Below are 13,025 nucleotides of genomic sequence, written 5' to 3' on the forward strand. Positions count from 1 at the left end.
CCCGCTCCCTGCCAGACAGTGCCAACAGCAGGACTGGCTACCCCAGGAGGGAACCCCTCAGCTGCCTCTCTTGTCTCAGCGCCCTGATTTCCCCCAGCCCTGAGCACAGGGGCACTCTGCAACTCCCTGAGGAAAGACCTGCAGCTGCCTCATGATGGCACCGAGCCAAGCCGCAACAGCCCAGCCCTGCTGGGCCCGGCTCAATCCCCATGGAACAGCTACCAGGGAAAAAGCCATACCTGACCCTTCACACCTGACAGCGCCTCTGTTTCCACTGACTTCAAAGGTTCTAGACAGCAGGCACTGAGTGCACATACATTTTAGCCTACTGTTGGGAAGGGAGTCGTTTATGGATTCTTTCCAAGCATCAGGAACCTTTACTCTGTCAGAGGTACGCACTGGCAGCATTTCAAAGTTGCTGAGGGGAATTCTATGTGTCATCTAATGGATGTGTTTGCCAACTCAGCAGTTTCTAAGCTTTCTCTTGTGGAAAAATGCAATTTCCAGACTAGATAGTTGATAAAAAAGCCTTGCAAATGCACTCTGAGGATAAAAATATGCAAAGACAGATGCATGTTGTTGGCAGATGCACTGTCTTGTTAATCAATTGACCTGGGTTTGCCTTAATTGAATTTTTTGGTAAGGAAAAACTTTACAAGGTATGAGAAAAATCAGATGATAGATGCATTTCTTATGAAACCCCTTTGTCATCAGAAGCACTGTCAATCAAACGTTTCATGTCGTGCAATCAAAAGCTCATTTTCTAATGTGTAAATGAATCCATTTGAGCTGTCTAACATGATGGAGTAACTCAAAAGTAGATTTGCTGTTCATTCTCAGGACAGGCTCTGAACCCAAGATCCCAGCTGTGCTGGCTCAGGCAGGAGGCAGTTTGTGCTCCTTGTGCAAGGACAAACCCCTGCAGGAAAAAGCTGCCAGGGAGCAGGCTTACCTGAGGAGTTGCGTGGGAAGCTGCCATCCCCATGGATGAGAGGCTTATTGGGCAGTAAGGGCATGTTGTCCTGCTTCCTCAAGACCTTCTTCCTCAAGGCACTACCAGGGTGTTTTGTCTGCACTCTAGAAGCTGTGCCATTGACAGGCGGTCGGCTAAAGGCTGCAGGCACAAAAGAGGAGCTTATAAGTGGAGGGTGCTGGACAGGTTGGCAATGGTGAAGGTGGGAAGCTGATATTCTGCTACTGACTGAGTGAGGCCATGGGCAAGACACTTCATGCCTCCGTATTTTTCTTTGGCAAACAGAAATAAATCCTATGCAAGCTTCCACTCAGATGCAAGCCAAACAGCCCCGCAGTCCGATTGCAGCGATGTGTAAAGGGCAAGCAAGTGGTCAAAAAGGACGACCACAAGTGTAGCCACCACTTACTTGCTTCAGCTGCATCCCCGGCCTCAGGTGTCTCAGGAAGAAGCTGCAAGAAGCTTTCCTTTTGTCTATTTTTCTTCATCTGTTCCACCAAATACTCTATGTCCTCCGGCTCTAAGTTCTCTTCAGCCAACTTCCACAACGCAGCACGGATCTAGTTGCAATGGAAATACATCACAGACTGTAAGCAGAGACACACAAACCAGCCACAACATCTCAGCACGGGCACAGAGTCCATAGAGTGCCATAGGCTTTGATGTAGCTCCATATACATTCCACTAGTTTCAGAGCAATGTCTCCTGTCCTCAGCTTGGCAATTACACACAGTGCGGTGGAACACTTCAGTACCATAACCTTCTACTGCTGCAACTGGAGCCTATGTCAGGAAGCCCTGCTTGAAGCATGAAAAGTCATAGGAGTGCCCCAAGACAGATGAAGGGCTCACATGACCGTGAGCAGGCAGTTCAGTTCCTACAGGCCATGGCAGGAGAATAAAAACCATGTGCAATACCCAGCAAGGAGGAGTAATTAGCTGCTGCTTTACACTCATGGCCGGGAATTGCAGCTGTTTCTCACTTCCTGCCTTCTGAAGGACTCAGCTCTGAAGGACTCTGAAGGACTTGGTCTCTGAGACCACGAGACCAAAAGGAGGAGTCACGTGAAAACAAGTTGCAGAAACACTGATGTTAATGAGCAGAAAACTGGAGAATGAGAGGGCTGAGAGGTACAGCCACAAAGGTAAGCAGGAAAAGTCAAACTCTCCCATTTTATTTGGCAGCCTTGCTTACCCTCAACGTTAGTATCATTGCTTCTCTGCTTTTGAGGGTGCACTTTGCCTACATTCACTGATGTGTGGCTTGCTCTGCCATTCAGAACTTCTCTAAAACAGCCTTTGCACAAAAAGAATGCTTCTGGCATGACCTTAGCACCATCTCCAAACCAGGGACATTTGCACCACTGGAAATAGCCAAGCGATTGCTCTGTCGCTGTCAAATACATTCCCAAGTGAATCCCTATCCCCATCCCCCAGGAGGGGAAGGTTATGATTTTCAGTGACATTTTGGGCCAAGTACTAAGTAGCCACTGGAAAGGAAGTCTGCTCATCCCTGTCCTTATTCCTTACCTTTCCAAAGACCTCCCTCAGCTCTTTGTCACTGGTAAGAGCAGGACAGGAGGGATGATCCATCTCCTTGGCCCGGCTCAGTGGGAGGCCTGGTAATGGAAGCAAAGGTTCTTGTACATCTCTGGCAGACTTCAAGCCCCCCAAAATGCCATGCTGGGCAACAGGCCAGATAGGTTCCAGATTGCAGAGCTCCCATAGGACACTGAGATTGGGATTGAGAGCAGCAAGGGACATATGCCTAGACCCTCTCCCAAGGGATGGGCTACTGGCAGCAGCCATGACATTATTCTGTTGGCCAGCAGACTGAAACCTGCTGCATGATGAAGGCCAGAGCCCCTGGATGCTGGAGAGCCTCTCTGTTTGATGAGCCTCCTTTACAAGTGCTGCTTGTCAAGGATCAGGCATGGCAGGGAGGGAGGACAAGGCAGAAGGCATCTCCTCCCCCAGCCTCAGCCTGCAACACTGACACAGGCAGAGAGATCGGGAAGAGATTTGTCATCGTGAACCTGCCACAGGTGGCTTTGGGCTTGTGCTGTCAGAGGGTGACAAACTCAGACCCTGCATAGGCTGCATCCATTTGGCAGTCCATCCTGCATCCATTGGAAAGTTCCAAAGGACTTTCTGTCATAGGAGGATTCCCTATTTCTGCCAGGGCAAAACCTGGCAATGTCCATGAATCTCCTTCAGACCTCAAAGGGCTCAGCTCAGAAACTGCCCCAAGGAAAGGTTTTCTCCTCCAAGGGCAGGAGGAAGGAGTTGGAAGGTTTCTCATTTCTTGCTAAATGCCTTCTTTTTCCCTACTGATGGTGACACTAGAAAGGCTGCAGGGACATAAAAGCCATGATCAGGATGGAGAGGAATGTATCCTTTTCCTGCACTGCATTTCTAGGGCCCCAAGGTACCACCCAACACTTCACATGGAAGGAATTTTCACTGCACCACCAGAGCACACTCCCAAGTGACTGGGGGACTGGGCTACGGGACATTCCATTGAGCCCATCAAGGAATTGGAATTAATTTTAAAAACTTTTGAAAAGAATAGGTTTTAACCAAGTTTTCCAAATGTCATTTCTGAGTCAAGACAAGAATGGTCATTCTAGGACAGACATCTCCTGTACCTACCTGCATCTTCTGTGTTCTTGTCTTTGCTTCTGCTGCTGGATCTTGGCCTTGAGAAAATGGAGCAGAAAAGAACACATGAGGAGGTAGAAAGAGGAGGGAGGGAATGGGTGTTGCATGAAAGAAGGCAAACCTGCTTAGCATGGTCACTCTGATGAAGGAGGAAATGCAACACATAAACCCAACAAAATGCAAAGCTGCTTAACTGTCCTTAGGCTTTCTGTTGCTGCTGTCACACAGAGCTGGCCAACTCTGGCTGAAACACAGCAGTCATTCTTCAACTTGCATCTCAACTCCCAAACTCTGCTGCATCTCCTTTTGGAGCCAAGTGGCTCCTCCAGCCTCTCTGAAGCTGCAAGAGCTGCTGAGCTGAGACACGAGTCTGTATGCAGGGCAGCTACTTTTGTACTGCTGTCGGAGCTTGACTTTGCCTTCTCGTGCCTTACCCTGGTGACAGCTTTGTGCTACATGTGTTCAGAGCACTGCTGTCTCCTGAGAATAATATTACACCTCCTGGCTCTTTCCAGAATCAAAAGGGTTTTTCCAACTCAGCTGCTAGGGAAGGATATTCAGATTGCACTTTAAAAGCTCTACTGAAGAGTTTCAATTGGAATGATACTGCTGTGACTCCATCTTTATTGTTGCCATTGGCTTAAGATTGACAGCTACACTTTCTCACACATATACAAGCCAAGAACGTTCCATTGGGTACAGTCCTATGCCTCTTCTCTTGCACCTTGCCCTATTTGATTTTAAGCCCAGAACTAAATATTAAATATCAATCGGATTAGACATCTATACGCCAAAATTTATAGGGGATCTCATTTCACAGTGGAGGCCCAGGCACAGTGATGGGATGTACGCCTGATGATTACAGAAGCAGCACCTGAATTTGCAGACACCTCTCCAATAGCCAGTATTTGCCCAAGCATATTCTCCTGGTTGCAGAAGTTGACAGTCAAGGATCACAGGATTCCAAGATCTGCATGATCCACACCCATGCAATACAGTTGCCAAACGACACCACAACCAACAGAGAGGGAATCAATAGCCAAGTGCAGCAGAGGACCCATCTTGAGGTGCTTTTAAACCCTGTCTCCTCTTCCCCACCACCACCTCTGCTCTTGGGGCGTTGGTGCTGGGTTTGACATCATGCTGGATCATCGTGGATGGGCAAAATGGTGAATACACAGAGGTTTGCCTACATACATCGGACAGCTGACAGTGCAAAAAACCTCATGAGCTGGGAAGAGTGAGGTGAACAGCACACTGGAGCAGCAGACACCTTGGCTTACCTCATCTCCCGGGCCTCCTGGAAATCCAGCTGCAGAGAGCTTGGCAGGGACCCTGCCGCACTGCCCACAGGGGGACTTCCTGCCCTGCGTATAGGGGGGATCAAAGGCAGTCCCAATGACCCCTTCTTCATATCCCCACCGATGGAATACAGCATACTCTGGAAAGAGCAGAACACAGTGCTCAGATCAAGCATCCAGTCTGGCCCCCATTCTGGCCTCAAGACACTTAGCTATGCACTTGATTGGGACTTGGAAGGAAAGGTCAGACTTATGGAGCATCATGGACTAGGGCAGGGAAAGGTGACCTAGGAAAAGGAAGTGGGTGAGGAAGAGACCATGTCCCAGATTTGCCACATCTACCCTTCTGCTCAGTTCTCTGCAAGTGTGGCTGCATTCCTTCCTACTTCCTATCAGGATGTTTTGGGTTGCCACTGCCTCCACTGGCCTTTTGGATGGCAGAGGAGTGGGTTTAAGATCACTATTCTCTCCTGCCCCTAAAGTGCCTAACAGCCAGGGCGGATCTCCAGCCAATGCCCACAAAGCCATTCTGCAGGATGTCAAAACCTGCTTTCCTCAAGCCCCTCATTTCTTCTGCTGCTGCCCATCCCTCCTACAGTTCCCCAGCAGCCTTTGAGCCCAAATGCTGCTGAGCTCTCGGGATGCTCGCTGCTCTCCAGCTCCCACACATCCATCATCTCAGGCTCACTGGCATTTAGGAAGTTCAGCAGAGCTCCCTGCCCTGCTGCTCTTTGGAAGAGCTCTGCCTGCTTAAGTTCCTCCAGGGCCCCCATGCCATGGCCAGCAAGGGGGGTGGAGGCAGCGAGGGCAGATGCACGCCCTTCCTTCATATACCATCATTTCTGGCAGAGCTGACGAGCCAAATCTGAATCTGTTCAAACTTCATTGAAAGGCTCAGTTCGTGTCAGAGATACACTGGGCCCTATCTCAGCAAGGCTGAAATCAAGTACTCAAGCTTTTGACTGGACTTTTTTTTCCAAAGTGGTTCTTCATCAGCCTCCTCCTGCGCCTCACCGCAAACCCAGAACAAGTGCAGGTCCTGGCCCTGCTGCAAAGGCAGTCGTGGGTCTGGGCTCTGGGCTGCTCTCCCCATGGCCACCTCCCACCACTTCCCTCTGGACAAAGCCATGCCAGAGCTCACAGCTGCCCAGAAGCTGATGAAGTCTAGAAATAGCAGCAGCGACAACTGTGCAGAGGGTGTGCTTCTCACAACTCAGAAGCTGAGACAACCTGAAAGTGACTTTGCTGGACTGCCTGTTCCAGCAAACGCCTTTTTCCTTCCAAATCAGACACAGCTGACAGAAAACACCACCAAGACATAGAGATGGTTCACAGATACCCATAGTTTACTAAATCTAGAAGGATAGCTTCTCCTGATTGGACAAATGTAGCAGCCGTGACTGCATGTTGGTGTTTTCTCAGCCATAAGACTGAAGAGGAACCACGACAGGGCCCAGAAACCATTCAAGGACCTCTCCTGCTATTGATCTACGCTGGGGATGTGAAGTCTGCACTACACATCCATTGCAAAGACAGTGTGAAGGGCAGTGTCCAGCTGAGCTTTTCCTCAACTCAGCTGCTTCCCTAGGATCACACCACAGGAAAAGGTCTCCAAGCTCAGCCTACAGCAAATAAACTGAAAATCTACTACACAGGTCTTAGCTTGGCCTTCTTACCTCATAACTTTTTCCTTCTGATCTCTGCTCTTGGTGTTTTCTACTCTCATCATCATAGCCAGTGACATTTTTCTTGTTCTCTTTCTCCACGCTGTACATTTCATTTGTGTTAGAAGCAGTAGAGCTCTTCCGGATGGGAGGCAACGGCTTGGTGGGAAGCAGCGAAGAGGGACATGGCCGGAAAGACTTGGAAAAAATGAACCTGTTCTCGCCTGCAAAATGGAAGAATTTTCACTGCACCACCAGAGCACACTCCCAGTGTGTGGGCGGCGGGAGAGTCCGCTGAGCCCATCAAGGAATTGAAATTAATTTAAAGAAATTTTGAAAAGCGTGGGCTTTAACCAAGCTTTCCAAATGTCACCTCTGAGTCCAGATTACAACAGTCATTTTAGGACAGACATCTCCTGTACCTACCTGCATCTTCTGTGTTCTTGTCTTTGCTTCTGCTGCTGGATCTTGGCCTTGAGAAAATGGAGCACAAAAGAACACATGAGGAGGTAGAAAGAGGAGGGAGGGAATGGGTGTTGCATGAAAGAAGGCAAATCTGCCTAGCATGGTCACTCTGATGAAGGAGGAAATGCAACACATAAACCCAACAAAATCAGCAAAGCTGATTAACTGTCCTTAGGCTTTCTGTTGCTGCTGTCACACAGAGCTGGCCAACTCTGGCTGAAACACAGCAGTCATTCTTCAACTTGCATCACAACTCCCAAACTCTGCTGCCTCTCCTTTTGGAGCCAAGTGGCTCCTCCAGCCTCTCTGAAGCAGCAAGAGCTGCTGAGCTGAGACACGAGTCTGTATGCAGGGCAGCTACTTTTGTACTGCTGTCGGAGCTTGACTTTGCCTTCTCGTGCCTTACCCTGGTGACAGCTTTGTGCTACATGTGTTCAGAGCACTGCGGTCTCCTTAGACTATTACACCTCCTTGTTTTCTCAAGAATAAGGATCAGATCAAAAGCCCTCGGGTATTGACATTACGCTACATCATTAGAGGTGGGCAAAATTTTGAATACACAGGGGTCCGCCTAAATACATGAGAGAGCTGACTGCAAAATAACACACGAGATGGGAAGAGTGAGGTGAATAGCACACTGGAGCAGCAGACACCTTGGCTTACCTCATCTCCCGGACCTCCTGGAAATCCAGCTGCAGAGAGCTTGGCAGGGTCCCCGCAGCACTGCCAAGAGAAGGACTTCCTGCCTTGAGTATAGGGGGGATCAAAGGCAGTCCCAATGACCCCTTCTTCATATCCCCACCGATGGAATACAGCAAGGAAGCCTGGAAAGAGCAGAACAAAGTGTTTGGATCAAGCATCCAGCCTTGTCCCCATTCTTGCCTCAAGACATTTAGATATGCCCTCAACTGGGACCTGGCAGGGAAAGTCAAACTGATGGTGGAGCTTGGACCAGGATGGGGAATGGAAAGGGAGGTGATGAGGGATAGACCACATCCCAGATTTGCCACATCTCCCCTCGTGCTCAGTTTTCTGTAAGTGTGGCTGTATTCCCTGCAGGCATCCACATGTTGGGCATCAAAATGTTCTGGGTTGCCACTGCCTCCACTGGCCTTTTGGATGGCAGAGGAGTGGGTTCAGAATACAATTCTCTCCCTGCCCCTAAATGCCTAACCGCCAGGGCGGATCTCCAGCCAATGCCCACAAAGCCATTCTGCAGGATGTCAAAACCTGCTTTCCTCAAGCCCCTCCTTTCTTCTGCTGCTGCCCATCCCTCCTACAGTTCCCCAGCAGCCTTTGAGCCCAAATGCTGCTGAGCTCTCGGGATGCTCGCTGCTCTCCAGCTCCCACACATCCATCATCTCAGGCTCACTGGCATTTAGGAAGTTCAGCAGAGCTCCCTGCCCTGCTGCTCTTTGGAAGAGCTCTGCCTGCTTAAGTTCCTCCAGGGCCCCCATGCCATGGCCAGCAAGGGGGGTGGAGGCAGCAGGGGCAGATGCACGCCCTTCCCTCATATCCCATCATTTCTGGCAAAGCAAAAGAGCCAAATCTGGACCTGTTTGAATTTCAGTGAACTTCAATTTCCTGGCATGGAAAAGGTCTCAGAGCTCTGTCTACAGCACATAATGTGAAAGTTTACCGCAAAGGATTTTTCTTGGTCTCCTTACCTTATGTCCTTTTCCCTCTGTTCTCAGCTCCTGTATTTTTACGCTGTACTCATCACAGCTGCTGCCATTTTTCCCATTCTCCTGCTCTCTGCTGCATGTTTGTTTTGGCATGGTGGAAGGAGAGCCCTTCTGGATGGGAGGCAACGGCTTGGAGGGAAGGAGCATAGAGGGATTTGCATGGGAAAACCTCTTGGCAAGGGGATAGCCAGTCAGGCCTGCAAAGCGGAGACACAAAACGTAACAGAGGCCGCAATGGAACCCTAAAGCAGCTTAAGCTACATGTTTCATGGGACACATTTCCTGGAAAGTTTGAAACAGTTGCACAGGGAAACATGCTCCTGCTGGCAGACACTTGGGGCAGGCCAGGGGAAAACCCTGACTCACTTCCACAGAGCTACCACAGGAACAGCCTGGCCTCTGGCTGTCCTGGGACAGCAGGGAGCCCAGAGCCCTGTGCCTTCCAGGAATGGCTCAGCTGCACATGCACCCTCCTGCTCCTCTCCCTGCCCCACAGCTGAGCAGCCCTACAGCACCATAGGGGAACTGAGAGCAGCAGAGCTCATTGCAGGGGGCACATGCTGGGCACAACCTCTCCCTGGGAATGTGCACAGGTTCGCCAGCCTGGCACCAGACCCCTCCTCCCACCAGAGATTGGCCTGGGCCCAGCTCCCCCCTCACCTCTGTGTGAGGCTGAGCCATGCCTAGAAGGGAAGAAGTGAGTTAGGTGAACTCCCACCTTTATCATCAACACATCTAATGGGTGTGCCACTCGAGGGGAATAATTTTTAATTACAGAGGAAATTTCTTTGGTTTTCCTTTTCATGGAACTAGCCTGGGTTTAATTCCTCTCAACACTATTGAGTTAGCAAGTCTGAAGGGAATGGTGGAAGGCTCCAATGATAAGAGGGTTAAAAAGATTCCTTCTTAATGCTGGCCTTCTGGGAATCCCCAGGAAAGACCCACACAGCTGTGACTTCTAGTTCTGCCAACCACAAAGACCGCTCAGCAAGCAGGCTGTGGCCACAGTCCCTGTCCTGGCTGACAGTATGAGTGATTTGGCTACTGTCAAAAAGGAGAAAGCAAAGTAAACTAATAGTAGAATTCTGTGATGCCGTGGGCATCCTTGCAGGATCATCTGTCCTGCCACCTACTTTGACACAGAGACAGCACTGGCCACCATGGACCAGTTTTCCCCAAAATCTTGTGGGATTTTTTTCCATTTGGCTTCAGCCTTTCAGCTCCTTTCTCTCCTCACCTTTTCCTTCAGAGGTCTTTCCTTTTCTGGCAAAATCCATCTTCAAACCCGTGCTTCTGCCTCGCAGAAGTATCTGGGTTTGAATTTGGGATCACTCTCAGCGTAGACAGCGACAGGAGCTTGGTACCCAGCCTTAGAGCAAGGTTGGGGACTCCAATCGCCAGCGCTCGGCACAGAGAGGCAGAGCCAGACGCGTCTCCTGCCACTCTGGCTGTGTCAACCACAACCGTCACAACCCCAGCGTTAGCTGCCCCTTTGTGATGCAATAACCTGTGGTTCTCTCGTTTCCATGGCTGCAAAACCCCACCCCAACTCCATCCCTTTCACTTCCCAAAGGCAGCCAGCCTTAAGCCCAGCCAGCCCAGGCCTGAGGGTTTCACACTGTCTAGGAAGTAGACCCTTTCCTAAGCTACTCTTCAATGGCCTTTTTTTCTGTAATTCCCACTCGGTTCTGGGTTGCAGCTTGTTGCTGAGGGATTTTGTTTATTTCTCTTCACATCAAACTAAGTGGTGGGACACAAACCATGGCACCAGGCAGTTTAAATAACAGAAGCTTTGCACTATCCCCAAAGAAGACCCCCGAATTCAGCTGGCCGAGAGCTGTAGGGAGCAAATTGACCATCCAAACATTCCACTTTTGCTCTGCTTCATTGTTCCAGTGGTTCATTCCCTGCTTGCTTTATTGCAGATACACCCAAACCCAACATAAACATGATCTGCCTCAAAACATTTCTGATCTTGGCAGTTGTTGACAATTCAAAATTTTCTTAATGGAATAAAAGCAAAGGATGGGTCATTCTAAAATCCTCTCCAACAGAGCAGACAAATCTAATCCTGCTTGATTTGGCAGAACTAAGCCTGAGCCATGGGACTCGTGGGTCTGATCCCTTTTTCTCTATCCACAAACTTATTTCTTCAAGTCTCATCTCGCCCATCTATTCAAAGAAGCTTTGCACCCTGCATTAGATGTCCCCATATCATAACGCTGATATGATCAGTGTTTTTGTAGGGTGTGAATTGGCCATGCAAAGTTCTCCTTCCTTGGGGCAGGGGTTTATTCCTGCTTTCTTTCCTGCAGACACACTCAAACCCAACATTACAGCACATGCCTCAAGACAATTCTCAATTTGACTGCCCCTGAAAATTCAGAAGTATACTCCGAGTGTTTCCCTGTCCCCAGGGACAGGCTCCAAGGTCACGCCAGGGAGAAAAGACACTGTCCCTGCTTCACCTGCAGGGACAGTTCCATGGAGCTCTGTCACTGGGAGAAAGTCGATGCCGGATGAGCCACCACACTTTCATCTGCTGCTGGAACTACTCCGTGATAGCTCCTGTTCTTCCCAAGAGAGAACCCGGCACCACCTTGTAAAGCGTGTCATGGGGGGATTTTCCTCCGGCATTTTGGGTCTTTGTTCCGGTGGGGGGACAGTGAGGTCTGACCATTGGAAAGCTAGAATTACTGGGGTTTTTTTCTTGCTTTTCAGGCATTCTGCTTGATAATAAACTGTTGGGGTTTTTTTCCACTTTCATCTATTAGTATTCATTTCCTATTGCTGGAAAGGGATTGTTGGAACACTTTAGAGGAGATGACTTATTGCAGATTGTCCTGTTGTAAGTTGTCTCAAACTGTGTGAGACAGATGGCTTCACACAGGAACATCCCCGAGGCTGCTGAAGGGATGGCACAGAGGAAGACAAACCTAGTATTTCTGAGGGAAATTCCTTGACACCAAACCAACCTGAGTCATCAAACAGTAGACCTGATGTTTCAAGACACGGGCCAAAGGGGAAACCTTTCAGTGTGTTTGGTCAAGGCCAGGTTATGATCAAGGCCAATGTGTGTCAGTGCACTTGGCTCCTTCTCTCCTCATTGTGTCCGGCACACACAGGAGCCCAGAGCTCCTGCAGAAACCATCGCAGTATTGAGTGGGGGCAAACTTGTGTCCAGTCCTCACTTAGAGCTGTGGTATCCAGCACTGCACCTCATTGGAATGAGGAGCTGTTCAAGGTCTTTTAGGAAGAGCTAAGGAGGTTTGGCCTTCAGATCAGCACCTTCCCAGCTCCTGATTTGCTGCCCTGGGTAAGCTGCTGCTTGTGGCAACACTTGTTTCACAGCTGAAAACCTTCCTCTGCTGGCCAGCAGCCATTGCAGGAGCTTTTGCTAGTGACGTTGAATCTTTCAGATCTTCCTAAGGAAAGCTCAGGGCAGCACTTATCAAAAGAGCATTGCCTGGGTGCTGCTTTTAACAATAAATCTTTCCTCTGTGCTCCATGCCATGCACAGTAACTATTTGAGGAAGCAAATTTGCTGCTCCAGAAAGTCTTCTAAACAGTCAGTTAAACCATAACAGGACACAATTTTTTGAAGTGACACAATCCTCACTTTCATGCATTGTGCAGAAAAAGAGGAGCACTGCTTGAGAGCTGTGTGTCTAACCTAAGTGACCTTGCCACCAAGAACTTAGAAAAGAGGGGAGAGATGGAATCAGTAGCACAAGGATCTGCCTTGTGATTCTCCCACAGGCCTGAGGACATGACCCACTTCCACTGGGCCATGGCTTTTTACCCTACATCAAAACTCAATGCTTCAGATTGTGGTGGTGAATCCCCCCAGACTTGTCAGGCCACACGGTGATCTAAGAAACGCTTGCCAGGCCTCAGCCTTGCTGAACAGTCCCTGGACCCAGCTCCTCTTGAGCTTTTCGGAAACACTGAGCGCTCCCAGGAACTTGTGCTGTCTAACGAGCTCCGGGGGTTTCGGTGAACAGCCCTGGAAACCACTTTTTTGTTGTCCGAGTGGCATGACATCCTTCTTCTCCCACTTTCAAAGACAGGCTGCTGACCCAGGGTGCGGCCATGATGGAGCATTTTACGACTGAGGCCCACTCTCTTGTGGCCCATAAACAGCGCTCCAAAAGGAGGCCCTTGGAGCTCTCCTGGACCACAGCAGCTGCCAGCAGCAGCCTCCCTCTGAGTGGGGCCTCTCAGAGCCAGCAGCTAGCTCTCAGGTTTGCTGCACTGGCAGGATGACCCATCAACAA

General features: G+C 49.7%; 2 long non-coding RNA genes across 2 annotated transcripts; both read right to left on the bottom strand.

Moving 5' to 3' along the window:
- Window positions 1-831: 831 nt before the first annotated feature.
- Window positions 832-2,556, bottom strand: LOC137471784 (uncharacterized). Its single transcript, XR_010997844.1, has 3 exons — window positions 2,503-2,556; window positions 1,383-1,533; window positions 832-1,114 (listed from the first exon to the last, which is right to left on the bottom strand). It is a non-coding gene; the product is annotated as an uncharacterized lncRNA (long non-coding RNA).
- Window positions 2,557-8,840: 6,284 nt separating this feature from the next.
- LOC137471779 (uncharacterized) lies at window positions 8,841-10,183 on the bottom strand. The gene is made up of 2 exons (XR_010997840.1): window positions 9,986-10,183; window positions 8,841-8,945 (listed from the first exon to the last, which is right to left on the bottom strand). It is a non-coding gene; the product is annotated as an uncharacterized lncRNA (long non-coding RNA).
- Window positions 10,184-13,025: the final 2,842 nt, after the last annotated feature.

This window comes from Anomalospiza imberbis, chromosome 3, assembly GCF_031753505.1.
Source record: "Anomalospiza imberbis isolate Cuckoo-Finch-1a 21T00152 chromosome 3, ASM3175350v1, whole genome shotgun sequence".
In the NCBI taxonomy this organism is placed as follows: domain Eukaryota; kingdom Metazoa; phylum Chordata; class Aves; order Passeriformes; family Viduidae; genus Anomalospiza; species Anomalospiza imberbis.